Source organism: Manacus candei, unplaced genomic scaffold (assembly GCF_025592945.1).
Source record: "Manacus candei isolate 608988 ecotype Guabito, Panama unplaced genomic scaffold, ASM2559294v1 h1tg000014l, whole genome shotgun sequence".
Taxonomy (NCBI): Eukaryota; Metazoa; Chordata; class Aves; order Passeriformes; family Pipridae; genus Manacus; species Manacus candei.
Window position 1 is genome coordinate 51,440,179 of NW_026138062.1, and position 15,398 is coordinate 51,455,576.

General features: G+C 49.5%; 1 protein-coding gene across 2 annotated transcripts in view; it reads right to left on the reverse strand.

Moving 5' to 3' along the window:
* CAPN5 (calpain 5) overlaps positions 1-14,618 on the reverse strand; it is a 58,510-nt gene extending 43,892 nt beyond the window's left edge. For both annotated transcript variants that reach the window (XM_051779909.1, XM_051779910.1), the window contains exon 1: positions 13,607-14,618. The gene's annotated coding sequence lies outside the window, so the exon portion shown is untranslated. The remainder of the gene's footprint in view (positions 1-13,606) is intronic.
* Between the last annotated feature and the right edge of the window lie 780 nt (positions 14,619-15,398).

The window sequence follows — 15,398 nt, forward strand, 5'->3', positions numbered from 1 at the left end:
AGGAGTTCCAGCTCTTCTGGTGCCCAAATTTGCCCGAATTCTGCCCTGCTATCCCACCTCACAGCAACTGTCACCTCACCAGCCATCTGTCCTCACTGCAGGACTGCTCTCACATGATGGTGTGTAGATGGACTTAAGCTGCAAAGGAAACACCAAGCAGAAGGCAAAGGGATACTGTTCAGGATAATTTAAAAAAAAACACAACAATAAAACCACCTTGCAAAATAATTAAAAGGAAGGTGTGGGGAGAATGTTCTTAGGGCAGTGTTAAAATTCATTACTCTCCCTAATTTGCAGCATTTCACGCTTACTAGAATGTCAGCTCTGCCACATTAAAATGCCCAAGGGCTAACTAATTACTCTTTGCTTTCTTGCCTTCTTGCACCAAGATCAGATGCTCCAGGGGCACAAGAACTGGGCATTTTTACACTTGGTTTGAATTAACAACCCTACACTTGCACATGCACATGTTTGTATGTCAGCACGGAGGGGAATCTGCACTCACCACCCTTAGCAGAGCTGAATTTTTGGAAACAGTAGTCTGATCCAAACCTCAGTCCTGCCATGAAGCAGTTAAAGAGGAAATTATTTTGTTGGAAGACTGAGCCAGACATGACTCAGGGGTGTTGTGGACTTCCCTTTTCACCTCCAGTATCATCCAGGTGTTCCCGCTTCTGCCAGCTGGTAACAACCAGGGCTCTAAGCGCTGCAACAGGGAGAAGGATTGAAAGTCCTAGGTCAGACAAAACACTTGTTCTTAGAGGACAGAATCTGCTGCCCTTGTTCTCCAGCTAGGTTGTCACTAAACAGGAGACAGCTTTGATATCCCATTGCAAAGGCATCAAGTCAGCCAAGGAGAAGATGAAGCAGGAACCAGGCACGTGGTTGCCCAATCCTCAACAAGGTGCAGTATTATGGGGGCAACCTACAACCCTGCAGCTCAATAGTGGGGTGTTCAGAGCAGCCAGGCATTTTCTAAAAAGGTTACTTAAATAACTTTTTCCAGCCTCTTTGGGTGTTTCTATTGACAGACATGGGGTAACACCAGGGTTATCCTTCTACCAACCAACACAAAAGTCCAGCTCAGGAGAGGAAACGCTGTTAATGCAAGAAGAGCTTTATACACCTTTTCTCCAGGACCCAGGAAAGAAGCAGCTGAACCGTCACTCACTGTCTAAACTGAAGACAAGCACTCCACACCTCTTAGCCAACATCTCTATGCCAACAATGAACAAAAAAAGCCTTAAGTCATCTTAGAATCATAGAATGGTTTGGGTTGGAAGGGACCTTCAAGATCATCTAGTTCCAATCCCCCTGCCACAGCTTCTCTGGGCAACCTGTGCCAGTGCCTCATCACCCTCAGGAGCTACAAAGTGACATCAGGACCAGCAGCACATCATCCACAGCAGGTATGAGCTGCGTTCCCAAAGCCCTTTCCCACTCCCAGCTGTACATGTACTATAGCTTTGCTTCGGACTCCAAGTGCTGTGGCCCAGAGCCAGCAGCACAGCGCAGCATCCTGCATTAGCAGTGTCCACAAGGAGTGGAAGCTGAAGCCACACTGATGGAAATTAGAAAACAAGATATCATTTCTTATCAAATTGACTGAGGTTAACCAGGGAAGCTAATTCCTATGGGAAATTATAGGTAGCTCATCTCCAGATGCTTCTGAGCTCAGTCGGACATCTTTCCAGAGGAGATTCTTTATCCAAAATTCAAATTACTGAATATTTGCACTGAAACAAAACTGTTGAAGAACAGAAGGCTAAATGTCCCCTTCTGGCCTTTATCTCATCCCTTCATTGGGTCATACCTCTGTTCTCATTTAAGAGCTAAAAACTCCACTAAGCTAAAAGTGAAATGATCATTTTTACTCTCAATTATATTTATTCAAGTTCTGATTTTGATCAGTGATTTGCTGCAGCACAGATGGCATCCAAATCAGGATACCTGAACATGGCACCTTTCAGCCAGAGGGTTAATCTTGCATAAGCACACATGGGGACAAGCTGTCTCCCCTCGGAAACTGGAAACTCAGGGTAGTGGAATTAGCCTCAAAAATGATGGGGTTAGGGGCTGTTTGTTCTGAGCAAGTAAACCCTCTGCATCGACATGGCTTTTTGCAAGCACATAAGTACAACAAATGTCCCCTGATGAATCCTGCGCCTCTATGGAGCAGGAAAAAACACCCTCTGCAGTGATCCTGGTCCCTTCTGCAAAGCACTGCAAGACCTACAAAGGAAGGTATCGCTAAACAGCTGGCTATTACTGAAAAAAAAACAACTAAAAAAAATGTCCTTTTGACAAGGTCTTGTAGTGATAGGACAATGGGGAATGGCTTTAAACTGAGAGTAGATTTAGATTAGGTATTAGAAAGAAATTCTGCCTTGTGAGGGTGGTGAGGCACTGGCACAGGTTACCCGGAGAAGTTGTGGCTGTCGCCTCCCTGGAAGTGTTCAAGGCCAGGCTGGATGGGGCTTTGAGCAAGCTAGCCTACTCAAAGGTGTCCCTTCCCGCGGCAGGGTGGCTGGAACTAGATGGTCTTAAAGTTACTTCCAGCCCAAACCATTCTATGGTTCTATGAAACAAGAAAGTAATCTTTCATTAAAAAGTGCATTAGCAGCACGGCCAGGGAAAGGACAGGGTCACGCCTTCTAAGAGAAAGATACTGCAAGTGACTCCACATCACCAAAGTGAGCCTGGCTGGCAACATCTGCACAAAATCAGCTGATGATAAGATCTCACATTTAGAGGCTGTTTCCAGCAGTGCACAGTAATTTTTATCATAGTTGCTTTATTTCCTCTGTTTGTTTTTGTTTTTTTTTTCTCCAGAACACTGTTCCTTTGTTGCTTTACAGCAAGCTGACAGCATGGGGAGAGGCATAGCCAGCCAGCAGGTTTGCATGCAGTGTAGCATTCAGATATGTTTTTTCCTGGGAAGACCAGGGTTAACAGGAGGGTCTGGGCATCCTTGAATACCCATTTCCTGCAGGAGCCAGCTGGGTGTGATGACCAGGAGCTACCTTTCTGCTTGGATAACTCACACTGGGACAGAGGCCTTTGGCTCTGGAGTTCCTCATTCCATGCAGACATGAGTCACCCTTTGCAAACACAGTCAGATGTTGGAGCTGCCAGAAGAAAAGGCAGCCCCACACTGTGAACAATCTCATAACCCTTCCTTGGTGGTGAGCTCTGCCTGGCAAGAGCTTTGGACACAAATTGGGCTTATGGTACCAGCCTGACTGGCCCTTCTGTTCAGATGTTAAGGTCAGATGGGACCAGGACAGATGCCTGAAGGTATCCTGGCAGAGGCAGGAGTAATAAGCTCAAAGCAAAGCTAGCAGCACTAGCTTTGGACTTTTGGACAGCTTTGCCACTGGACTGGCAAATGAAAGAGGCTGGAGGGACACAGCAATCACAGGAAAAGGGGTAGAACAACAGCAAAACATGGTGGCAGAAAGACGTACCCAGAAACAGTAGAAAGAGGAAGGCGGTAACAAGTCATCAGGAAGTCAGCACTGGCTGAGAAAAAGTAGAGAGATGCTGAAAATATTCACCACTCTGGGTAAAACTCATCCCAATCCACTCATGGTTTGGAGGGAACAGAGAACCTCGGTTTTGGGTACCCCCACATGCTGTTTGATCTCTGAGCCAGCCTTACTGGTTGTGTTATGTTAGGCTTGTTCCCCAAGTCACAGTAGGGTTAAAAACCCTTGGAGATCAGCAGGAGTTGCAGGGCAAGCAACAAAAGGTGAATTAAAGGGCTTTGCCAATGCCCAGTCCCTGGAGACAGCCACCACTTCAGTAACCCCTCATGCCCCAGCACACCGTGAACCTGGTTAATAATTATAAGGAGCAGCAGAGAGCACCAGCAACAACAAAGCACTCCCAAGCTCACTTAGGAGCCATGGAGCCTCCAAAAAAACCCCTTTGTGTTAAAGAAGGGAGGAACCTTCTCCAGCACATGATATTGCTCACAGAGAGCAGGCTTTCAGGCATCGGAAAAATACAACCTAGGAAGAGCAGACACACATGCAGAATTAAGCCACCTCCATCTGTGGTCATCCAGCCACATGGCTCTTGCTTACCCTGAGGGCTGTTATCTGACATGAGGATCACACTGAACACAGACCACCCACACCATGACGTTACAGAGGTGCTGCGCCCTTCTCAGCATCCATTTTGAACACCATTGTGGAAAAGAAAAGGGGGGGAAGGAGGGAAAGGAGTGAAGGGGATAGAAGGAGAAGAAAGGATGTTATCTTTGCAGGAGTGGACTGAGCATGTATTTTTATTATTTATTCAGTGTTTCTAATTGAACATCTAGACCAGCTACTTTTAAATCTGGTCACACTGACTCCACTGGAAGCCTTACATCACACAAATATACTCAGACTGGTTTTCTTGCCAAGTGGGAAAAAAATTATGGTCTAAAGGCAGACTTGTACATTCTTGAGGTGGACAGAGGGAAGGACAGAAGAGTCACAGGGCATTGCTTGAGGTAGCCAGGAGAGCATTTTTCTTGGACATTATAGGTCAAAGAGGTGCTTATTTAAGAGGTTGGGTAAGTGGAAAATTCATTCAGAAAACTCATCAGTAGTGCAGATAAAATGCAGCATGTCTCCATGCAAATGCTCTGCCTTCAATAGCTTCCACAGCCTCTGGGATGATTAAAGCAATTGAACTTCAAAAGATGCACAGAGACCAGTGCAGGAGGAGCAGCAGAGATAACAGGGCTGCAGCTACTCTGTAGGAGAGCCAGTGGAGGCAGCTGGATCCTGCAAGATCATCCCTCCCAGGCTAGCTGTGATGTTTGTCCCTCTGATCCAGAGCATCCCTCCTGCAGTTTCAGGCCTGTTCACATCATAACATGCCCCATCCCTGGAAGTGTTCAAGGCAAGCAAGCTGGTCTAATGGATGGTGTCCTTGCCCATGGCAGGGGGGTTGGAATCACAAGGTCTTCAAGGACCCTTCCAACCCAAACCGTTCTGTGATTCTATAACACTGTTCACAAGGCTATGGGTTTCTTCTCTCTCCTTCACCTTCACCCCTTCCTGCAGGCAGAGTCCAAAACTCTGTCCCCTCGGAGGCCTGGAGGTACAACCAAGTCCTTCAGGTCTCCTCTTGAGAGGCTCCTGGCCATACCAGAAATGTATTCCTTGACCTGTTCCACTTAAAACCAAACGGGATCCAAACATCCCCTGCAATTTCAGCTGATGAGGGTACCCCATTGCCTCTGACAATGGGCTTTGTCCGAACCCTACAGCTCCTAGCCCCAAGTCAGAATTCAAACCTTTGCCAAGACTCCCAGCTTTGGCTAATAAACCATTTTAGTATTTTCTCTTTGCCTGACCCAAACCTGAATAGAAGCACCAAGGCACTCTGCTCCTTGTCCTTTTCCAGCTTGGGTCCTCCATGTTCAGTTTGCTCTTTGATAGGCCCTTAAGCCCCTTGCAAGCCTCTTTCCTATAAATTCCATAGCCACAACAGCAAATAATCAGACCAGATGTGGGTGCTGACTGATAATAGCATTCTCTTGTCTGCAAAACCTTTCGGATGGCCCAGCAATATCTGCCTTTTTTTTTTTTTTTAATTTTATCTCCTTTTCTCTCACTGTCTTTAATAAGTTTTTCTTTCTGTAACTATCTAAAGCATCAGGAGTAAAAAAGTTATAGTTAAAGGCTTGTAGCAACTGATGGTGCTAGTGCTTCTGAAGAGGGAAGCCTCTCTTACTTATATTGGACCACCTCAAATTTGTGAGATTTCTTAGAAATCCTTGTTACTGGATTCACTTGGCTCTTGCCAAGTTGAAAGGTCTGAACCTAAGTTCCCACTGCCTTAATCTGAGCTCTCTTAGGTGGCTTTTACCTCTTCATGCATAGCAGAAATACTCTAGGAGGGATTTAGGTTTAGATCAGAAATTAGGAAGAAATTCGCCCTGTGAGGGCAGTGAGGCACTGGAACAAGTTGCCCAGAGAAGCTGTGGATGCCCCATCCTGGAAGTGTTCAAGGCCAGGTTGGATGGGGCTTTGAGCAACCTGGTCTACTGGAAGGTGTCCCTGTCCATGGCAGGGGGGTTGGAACGAGATGATCTTTAAGTCACTTCCAAACCAAACCATTCTGTGATTCTATGATTTATCTGTTTTACAAGGGACAGTGACCTCCAGAAAGCATACAAAGTCTCCATGTACCATCACAACGTCACCTTAGGCGGGGGGGTATCACATTCTGGTGGAGTACCCACCTTTGTTTGCTTTTGCTTCCCAGAACTTCTGTAACAGGACAAGCCATCAGGATGCATCTGTTCCATGCAGTCCAGAGGGAAAGGCTGGACCTCTGCACCCACAGGCTCCACATGGTCTTCTGAGGCCCTTCCTTTGGCAACCCAGAAGACAACCCTGATCTTTGCTAGCCCTTCATTAACATCCCAATCTATGTCCTCAGGCAGGTTCCCCAGGTGAAACTAACTCATTACCCAGTCACAACCATGAACAGTGAGACCAAACCCCTGCCCCTCATGTTGCAACTCCAAGCTAATGTCTGGGGGTAAAATCCAAAAATCCCTGCTCCTCTGAGAGCATTTACTGCCCTCTGGCACTCACCCTCCAGAGGTTGCCCAGGGACATCCCCCTAAGGGACATTCCCCCAAGGCTGGGATCACAGAAACCACCATCAGAGATAAAAAGCAGCCATCCACCCAGCTCAAATTTCTTTCAGATCATGGAATGGTTTGGGTTGGAAGAGACCTTAAAGATCATCTAGTCCAAGCCCTCTCTTCCACGGCCTTCCACCTTTCAGATGAGGATTCCTCTTCTTTTGAAGATCTATTGCTTTGTTGCAGCCCAGGATGGCTGGTGCTTGCTCCTGCAACCATGGCTAGCAGCTGGATCTTCCATCCCTGCTCTCACTTGAACAAAAATGCCCATCACTGCTCTGATGCATGCCTGGATTCTCTGCACAAAGCTGGAGTGGGGACTGTCTTGTTGGCAGGAGGTGGCTCTGGCCATGTTACTACCGCACGGTGAACAGCAAGCAGGAGACAGTGGGCTGAGCACAGGGCTCTGGGATGGGGAATTAAGCTCCTGCCTCCTCTCCAAGACTTTATCCTGCTGGAAGTCCTCGTTCTCTATCTCTTTAGACACCCTCTGAGCTGAAGCAGTGAGTCTCAGGGTACATATGAGATGTACCCTGTGACATAGGGAAGAGTTTCACTTCCCTGCATGGGACAGGAACCTGACGCAGCCCCGTGTTAGATGTAATAAATCACTGCTCTCCTGCTCCCGCATGAAGACCTGCCAGGAAGCCAAAGGCAATACTTGCTGGGCAAGCAGCCAGTGGCCACCATCCCTATCCCCATCCTCATCCCCATCCTGTGTTCATGCAGCAGCGGTCACCTAGCTCTGAAAAAGCAGAGTTTGTAGCTGCAGCTTTTATAATTTCAAGGCTTCCCTTTTGCTCAGCAGAGAAATCACCCTCCTTAATCACCCCTAGGCAATCCTCACAGTATTTACACATGTTCAGACAACTGGTAGGACCAGCTCTTCAAGGCTTTGGGAGCAGCAAGTCTGCAAACACTTCATAGGAAGCTCTTGATTACCAGGGTGTGCCTTGAAAAAATAAAACAAACCAACCCCAAACTCTGAGCGGCAAGCAGACATGCATCCTTCTTCTCTATTGGGGACTGGAGGCAATGGCAGAACAGCTCAGGATGGGCTGTGAAGGGATGGAGTCAACAAGAGCCACCTGAGTCCTGCACCATGGAGTCAAGGAAGCTCAGATAAGTCAAAATATGATGTAAGCTGGGACAGAGGGTGCTTGCTGCAAGGGAGGGATATGTTTTGTCACTTAGGGAAATCACTCTATGGATTATTTGGAGATGGAACAAAAAAACCCAACAACAACCACAAAAACACAGTGGGGGAAAAGCATCATGGTTTAATGGAAGGCCAGGCAGGAGTAGAACTGGAGCCATGCCCTTTTCACCTGGAGATCAGAGAGACCTGCTGCCTTGTCATGCTGTAGCTACACAGAAAACAATATTCCATGTCCCTTTCCCTGATGGTAAAAGCACAACCCTGGCCTGGGCTGCTGCAACCTTGTTTGCGCAGTTAGGGCCAGATTACAGGATAAACCTTGGTGGAACGAACCAGGGCTGCAGCCTTCCTCACCTGAGGATGAGCTGCAGCCAGCCAAGGAGACAATTTCATAGAATCATAGAATGGTTTGGCTTGGAAGAGACTTAAAGATTATCTAATTCCAACCCCTCTTCCATGAGATACCTTCCACTAGACCAGGCTGCTCAAAGCCCCATCCAACATGACCTAACACCTGCAAGGATTGGGCAGCCATAGCTTCTTGGGGTAATCTGTTCCAGTGCCTCACCACCCTCACAGGGAAGAATTTCTTCCAAACATCTAATTTAAACCTGCCCTCTGTCAGTTTGAAGACAATCCCCCTTGTCCTACCTCTCCTTGCCTCTGTAAAAAGTTTCAACTCTCTCGTACCCCTTTATGTACTGGAAGAGGCTTTAAGGTCTTCTTGGAGCCTTCTCTTCTCCAAGCTGAACAATCTCAACTCTCTCAGCCTGTGTCCACAGCAGAGGTTCTCCAGCCCTCTAAGCATCTTCATCCCTCTTTTGGTGTCATTCCAACATGTCCATGTCTCTCTTCTGTTGGGGGCCCCAATAAGGTGATAAAGTCCCTGCATGGTGAGGAGAAGGAGCCGTCCTCCCATGCATCATTTCAGAGCTCCCCATTTAAGGTTTTCAGCCTCCCAGCATGGGGCAGGGTTAAAGTGGTTGGGATGCTTTATAGTTCCCTTTGCCTTTAACCTTCATTCTCAACAGATTGAAGTCACAGGACAGGAGGAAACAGTGATGATGCTCAGATGGATGGTGGAAGGACTAAAACTGGTCACTTTTGCACAAGGGCAAATCAAGGGGCAGGGAGAGCTTTTTTTCTGCCAGAAGAGTATTTAAAGATAAAATACATCAAAGTGTTATTGAACTGGGACAAAAAAGCTGCAGGCAGGGGTTGAGGAGCTCAGTCCAGCCCCTCTGAAGGGCTGGATCAGGCCCAAAGGAGCCAGTCTCTGACCTAGATGCTGCGAACCCCGCGGGTCCCCAGCACGGCTTTGCAGGGGTATCATCTGTCACATCTCCAGCCCAGGAGGATCCCCAAAGCATGAGGATCTGCAATATTGGCTGAAAACCAATGCATCATGCAGAAAATCAAAAGCTGTAACTCTCCCTGGCCATAGAGTGTAGAGTAGAAAGGACTTTTTCCCAGAGACGGTGAAAAACTCAATGGCAAAGATTCCTATTTCCCCATGACCTCAAGAAGTTATCTCCCTATCAAGTCACCAGAATTAGGGTGCCTTCTACAGTGCAAGACAATTTAGTAAGAATAAGCTAGAGATAAAAAGACTCCACAATGTGAAGGGGAGAGCTCAGGGCAGGTTAAGGGTTAATGCTGCAGCCAGACAGATGCTCGACTGGTGAAAAATGTAGCTTCCACGAAGCCACTGGGTCTCTGTCCATTTTCTGCAGTGCCCAGAGCCTGGCCCTTTCTCCCTGGGTAATCAACTGGAAGTGAGCAGAGCCGGAGTAATCATTGCACCTCATTCCCCATCCGTAACACTGCCCGCGGGGCCAGGAGATGGAGGAGCACCGTCTGGCCCGAAGCAGGTCAGTGCAAGCCTGTTGTTGAGTCTTTGTGCTCCACAGCTGTTCAAAAGAACAGGTGAAGGTGAAGGCATGAAGACATAAGTAAATATATGCTACCCGAGTGTTCCCCCTATCACCACAGCATGAACAAAGGATGACAGACACCTCTCTATGGGCTGAAGAGGCTTTCACCTCTGGACATCTGCAGAGAAAGGAGTTGACACCTCTAGACACTAGCGAGGAGGAGGAGAGAGAGTGCCTGATCCCAACCCTCAAGGCACAGCTGCATCCTTGTCCTTCCCTGTATTAACCTGCTGCTGCCCTGCTTGGAGAAAGAATTAGGAGAGGAATCTTGGCATTTCTGGACCAGCCAAAAATATCCAATAATTAATGCACAAGCATGAGCAGATTTAGAGGATGCACCCATTCTTTGTATCATCATACCCCAGAACGAACACTGTTTAAATCTCCTCTTGGGATCAGAGCCAAAGCTTTCTTTAAAGCATGGATGCTTTGTTATTAATCCGCGCAGCAACCGGAGAAGGGGGAGATGAATTTTTTTTTCTTTTTGAGGCATAATCAAAGATGAAAAATTATCTCTGTGACATTGCTGGGCTTCATCTGTTTCATGTCTGGTCTCGTCCCACATCAAGATGGTGAGACCTGCTTGGCTAACACAGCCCTTCCCAAAGGAGACACCTGGACAGGGTGTCTTGACTACAGAGTCCTGGCCTCCTACACCAACAAACCCTAAATCCTCCTTATATCATGGTCAAGCACCTTGTAAGAGGGGTTATGTGCCCTAATTCACACTCTCCTACCATCCTCTGATGTGATACAGTTGTGGAGCCTCTAGATAAGCCTTCCAATCTAAACTGAATAAATTCACAACCCAACACCAACACTGTCCCTCAGTTCAAATAGCTCTTCTACCTCCCTGAAGTTCACCCCTTGGATGCATTTACTTGACAGCAAGTACAGCCCCTCTCTGCCTTTAAAAAAGCCCGGCGAAACAGCCTCATATAATAGCTCTCCATCCCTCTGAGCAGCCTCAGAGCCCTTTTCCCTGCACCTGCTCCAGGCTGAGTTAATCCCTCTCAAGCACCAGATCTCAGAGCCTCGTCCTTCCACGTTAACTCTTCCGTACCCTCGTTCCACAAATACCCTTTCCCTGTTTCCCATTGCCTTTCTGCAATGCTCCCAGGGGCATCCAGGACCAAAACAGCCCCAAACCTCCAGTCTCGACTATCCCAATATGATTCAATCTCCAAACATAGCACAAAGCCCAGGCATACAGTGCCCCACTGTATCGGCTGATATATGTCCTAGGGGACACCCCCACACCCTGCAACTCATTCCTGAGGTCAGCCGTTTCCCTCTGGCTGAGCATCTTGTCCACCTCCTAGGAATGGTGCCTCTCAGTTTGGCTTCACAGGCGAATCTCAGCATGAATAGTGAGAATGAACTCAGATCCTCCCTTAAAGGCTTTAAGAAGATTTAAGCTCTGCTGCGTGGGCTTAATCTGTCCAGCAGTGCCCTTTGTCACCTCCCCCAGCCGCCCCCCCAGCAAAAGTCTTCTCCACTGACATACTCCCACAAGCACTGTGTAAAGCCCTGGCATGTCCAGGTAAAGAAGGCCTGGAGCATCTCCTTTCCCTAAAAATGAAAGCAAAGCTACAGGTCAGTCCCCTTCAGTAATAGCCCTGGGTTTCCATCTTCCTCCACCCCAGGGGCTTGAGGATGCCCTCAGCAGTTGTTCATCACGAGCTAAAAGAACTCCCTTGAACAGTATGCTGTGGAGAACACACCAGCCAAGGTGGGATTTTCCTGGGTTTGTGGCCATGTCAAAGCCTCACATAAAGTCATTTCATGCAAGGACGGGGGTGCTGGTGGCAGAAAGCAGGGTGGACTTGACTCCATCACAAACCTCCTGAGTGCCTTGGTCATGACACTTTGCCCCTGTTTTATATGTCATGGCTTTGCAGATGGGATTATTCCTTCTGCATGTCACCCACCTTGTCCTTAGGACATGACAAAGGGCCTTGATTTCTACTCTGAGCAAGGCCTGCTACAGCAAGTCCTGCTGCCTTCCTCAAAACCTGCTTTTCCTTTCACTCGTGCCTTGATCCTTAACTCTGCTGCCAACGAGAAAGTTTTTCCCAACCAATTCTGGTGCATGGCTGCTGGCAAGCACCAGCCACCGAGTGAGCCAGCCTCCTTGCACACAGCAGCATCTGTACAAACACACCCATTGCAGGGGGAGTTTGGATCTCACATCCTGCTCCCAGGGGTGGTAGGTCTCAAAGAGCATCCATCAGTCTGCCTTGGGTTTTACAACTCTGCTGCCTGGCTCATGCTCTGGAGCTGAGCCCCAGGTGATTCACATTAAAGAATTACTTAAATAAGTAGGAGACAGCTGAGGTTCCGGTAAGGGCAGAGGGAAATAGATCACACCAGGACACATGTGCCTGTAGCAAGATGTTGCACCAAGCAGGAGCTAAGTTGTGAGCACCTGGATCAGGCTCTGTGCCTCCATCCATGCCTGACTCTGCTGCTTTTCCCCCTCCCTGGTCCTTGCTACTCCAAGGATGTTCCCAACAGGTAATACCTGTTCTCGCCTGTATCCATAAGTTTGTCCCTCCTCAATTCACTGTTACCTTGAGCAGCACACCCAGCCAGGCTCTCTGCACCTTTCTTGAGCTACCCACCACCTGCATGCAGAGTGTGGGGTCAGAGATGCAGCTGCAGGGACCCCATGTTGCCTTCACTCCAGTATAACACCAGGTCAGCACACTTGGAATCCAGGCTGACTCTGGCCAGAGAATCGAGGCCCTTTAAGACGTGAGATGGGATGGAGAGGAAAGGTACCCTGGGGAAAGCCTGCAGCATGGTCCTTGCTGGATGCAGCAAGAAAAGCAGCTCAGGATTTAAGATCATCCTCCACGACTCTCGCTGCTCTGCTTCCAGCTCCATTTGCCGTGGCTGCACTACTCACCAAGCTCAGAGCTAACGCAGCATCCAGGCAGAAACGTAATGGTAACTGGTAACAAATAACTGGTAATAAACCCAAGCATCACACAAGGGTGGACCTCCAGAGCCGAGCGAGCAGCCCATGCTCACCTGGCAGTGACTACACTGGAATGTGAGTGAGAGAAGACCAGAGACATTTCCACTGGGACACCCTCCACTAGAAAGCATCAGGCTGGTGTCTCAGGTCAAAAATAAGTTTTTCAGGGCAGGGAGAAAGAGGTGGTGCCTCCCACTCCTGAGATATGGGAAATCTGGGTTTATATCTCTGCTTGGAAAGCCCAAAAGCCATCAGTCTCCTGGACCCCAGCAGTGAGCTGGCACGGGCAGGAGCTCTCTCTCGCCTTAACTTTCCATAAGACTTTGGATTTGTCCCAAAAAAATGGAACAAAGAACAATATGAAACCCCAGGATTTTTTCCTAGTGCAGAAATCCTGCTCTCTAGCCAGTGCTGAGGCCTCGCTGCTCAAAGTTTCAGTCCAGCTTGGTTTCACCAGCAGAAACAAGCATGTCTGGGAGCTGCTGCGAGGTTTTGAACCATCCGGGGTGCAACTTTCAAACGCACCAGCCCCAAGCACCCCGACTTCCACGACCCCCAAACACCAGCGCTTGCTGAAAGCAAGGGGAGCAGCGTGCTCCGCACGGGGGGGGAGGAGGGTGCTTGCTATAGGCTTCCCCCCCCCCCAAATCTTGTACACATACATGCACACATACACATACACACACACACTGCCCCCCTCCTCTCCCCTCCCCGGAATGCAGCTGCCCCCAGGTTCCCAAAGCCACAGGTGCTCCGAGCATCCCCTGAGGACGAGGCGGGACCTCCGGGCGGGGCGCGGAGCCGCCCCCGCGGACGGAGCAGCGGTGGGGGCGCAGGGATGAGCCCCCTCCTCCCGGGGCCGGGGGTCGCCTTACCTGTCCGGGGCTGGTGCCGGTGCCGCCGCTCCGGGCGCGCCGCTCCCGCAGCGCTCCGCTTCTCGCAAGCACCGCCCCGACGGGGCGGGCAGGGACCGCCGCCGCGCCTGCGCCAGGGACCGCGCCGGCAGGGAGCGGGAGTGGGAATGGGAGCCGGCGCTGGGGACTTGGAATAGGGAACAGGACTGGGAACTGAGGCTGGGAATGGGACCTGAAAGGAGAACTGGGGATGGGAACCGGGAACGGGATCGGGAACCGGCACCAGGAATGGGAACCAGCACTGGGAACCGGGAATGGGACCGGGAACTGGCACCAGGAACCGACTCCGGGAATGCGAACCGGGACCGGAAACCGACGCTCCCCACTGCTGAAAGCTGGAGTCACTACTGGGAATGGGGACTGGCACCACCCGGTAGTGTGAAATGGGAATGGCACTGGCTGGCGCCGGTCCAGGAGCTGTGACCTAGTCTGGTGTACTGGGAACCCTGCTGGAAACCGGGATCTGGGTCCAACGTTTTCCAGGCACTAAGACCTGGGATCACCTGGGAAATGGGCCCATCAGTGGGAACAGGGGCTGGCACCACCTGGATAGAGAAGGGGAGTGGGGAACAGGGGCTGACCTGGCACCAGCACCACCAGCTGGGAACTGGAACTGGGACCAGCACCTGCACACCTGGACACTGGCATTAGCCACTGGGACCTCCCAGGCACTGGCATGTGGACCAGCGTTGCCTTGGCACTCATTAATAGGACAAGGCCCCACTGGCTCTGCCTGGGACCTTGCACTGGGAGTTGGAACTGGGAAAACTGGAGCACCATGCGCTGCCATCAGCTGGGCCATGAAGACACCAGGCAGCTGGGGGGCATTGGGACATAACCCATGGAGGATGCAGGGGAGAGTCATCAAGGGTTGCAGGATTTGGGTGCAAAGGGGACATCCCCCAGTAAGGAATGGTGTGGGGCATGATCACAGGGGTTGAAGGAGATGGGTTTTCCTGCCCAAGACCAAAGTTAATCCCCTTTTCTCTTTTGTAAGAGGGAGAGTGAGGCCCTGGGAAGGGGAAAAGGGGGGGTCCAAAGGCTGGGCATGTCCTTGGCCCAGCTCCACATCCACAGAGGTTGATGTGCAGTGGGCATCATGGGGCAGGCAATGGGGCCAAGGTGGCCAGACTGGTGGAAAACGTGCTTTCCCAGCTCACAAATACACATTCAGGAGAGGAAAACCAAACATGACCCCCAGAAAAGTGCATACCCCTTGGCAGGAAGGAGCCAGTGAGGTTTTACAGACCCTCTGTCAGGGGCAGCTCTGATCTGATGTGCTGACTTGACACACAAGCTTTATTGGTACTATTCATGGTTTATCATAAATCAAGCCAAAAATAGATGGCAAGGGAAGAACAATTAAAGAAAACATTCAGAAATGACAGGAATAAACTGTTCAAAATCATAGTGCCCAGACTCTTTCAGACAACAAAAGAAAGAGTCCTAAGGTTTAGCTGCTGCCTGCCAGCGACAGAGTGAACGCTTAAGGACATCTGCTTGTCGTATTTGTGGTAATGCAGTGAAATTTTGGTGATAAAATTAGAAAGGAGGCTGTGCCCGGAGCAGCGTTGGCCTGGCACAGGCTCTTGTTCCCATCAAGGTGTCACCTGCAGCTGTACATGGTCACCACAAATCATGTCCTCTAGGACCAGGCTTTTCCTCCAGTTTCTCATTATCTGAAACCCTCCTGGACTTTCCATATTAAGGTTCTTAGTATTTTCCTGTTAATTTTATAATTTTATTACTTATT